Here is a 1,024-nt window from a genome sequence, read left to right on the forward strand (position 1 = left end):
TATTTTTTTCCAGCCAGGTGTTCCCCCCCCCCCCCCCCCTTTCCCCGGCTTCCCTGCTGCTGTCCTGCTCCCATTCCCTGCCCGGGATGCCCGGCCCAGTGAGGGTGCCCAAGGCCCACGCAGCCTGGGCGCTGCTGCTGCAAAGCAGGAGCGCCTTCGCCCAGGACGCCTCCCAGCCAACGGCCACCACTGCCCTCCTCCCACATATGGGTGGGGCTCCCCGCTCCATGTGACCTGCCCCCCGCCCCTTGCCAGGCACACCTGCTCCGCCCCCCTATGGTCGCCACCCCCTTCCACGTGCAGTTTCCTTCCCCTCCTATTGTATTCTGTCCTACCCCAGGCCTTGCAGCTGCCTGAGCCGTTGGCGGGCCAGAAGTCCTGACCACAAGCCCACCTTGGTGCTGGGCTTGGGGGAAGGGCAGTGTCATCCAGAACAGGTCCCATGTCTAGGGCTGCCCTGTGCCCTCAGCTCCTCTCCACCCCAGGAGATCTCCTCTCCCTTCTCAGGAGCCAGAAAATAAATTGGGCCCCTTGGGCTGGAAAGGGAGACTGCCAACAGCTCTCCCGCCCCCGGGACTCCTATCCCCGAGGAGATGTGTTTCACCTGAGTGATGCTAACCTGCCTACTCCAGGTGCCACAGATCCCAGCCCCTGCCCTGCCTCAATTACCTTTAAAGTAACATAGTTATATAGATACTAATTAGAATTTAGTATAGGCCAGTCATGATTTATCAGAGCCAACTATTATAAATCTGTTGTTTTAGATAATATTGACTACTGACTAGATTTTTTTTAGAAGTTATATAAAATTTAAATGGCTTTTAACTTTTTCTAAGAACCAAATGGCAAAGGTGTTTTGTCAAACTTATTCTCAAATTTTATTTTCATAAAATTTTAAATTTGCTATATTAACAAATTTAGTTGAATATTATACAGAAAAAAATCATTATAGATTTATAAAAATAGTCAAGATAGCTGAACCAGTTCCACTGGGGGAAAGTTCATTTATTTACAGCCAGGTGTT

The 1,024-nt window shown here is 50.7% G+C and overlaps 1 protein-coding gene across 2 annotated transcripts in view; it reads left to right on the forward strand.

Annotated features, from left to right (window-relative positions):
• Window positions 1-1,024, forward strand: part of IFT80 (intraflagellar transport 80) — a 106,227-nt gene that overhangs the window by 99,147 nt on the left and 6,056 nt on the right. The window lies entirely within an intron of this gene.

Source organism: Myotis davidii, unplaced genomic scaffold (genome assembly GCF_000327345.1).
Source record: "Myotis davidii unplaced genomic scaffold, ASM32734v1 scaffold570, whole genome shotgun sequence".
Taxonomy (NCBI): Eukaryota; Metazoa; Chordata; class Mammalia; order Chiroptera; family Vespertilionidae; genus Myotis; species Myotis davidii.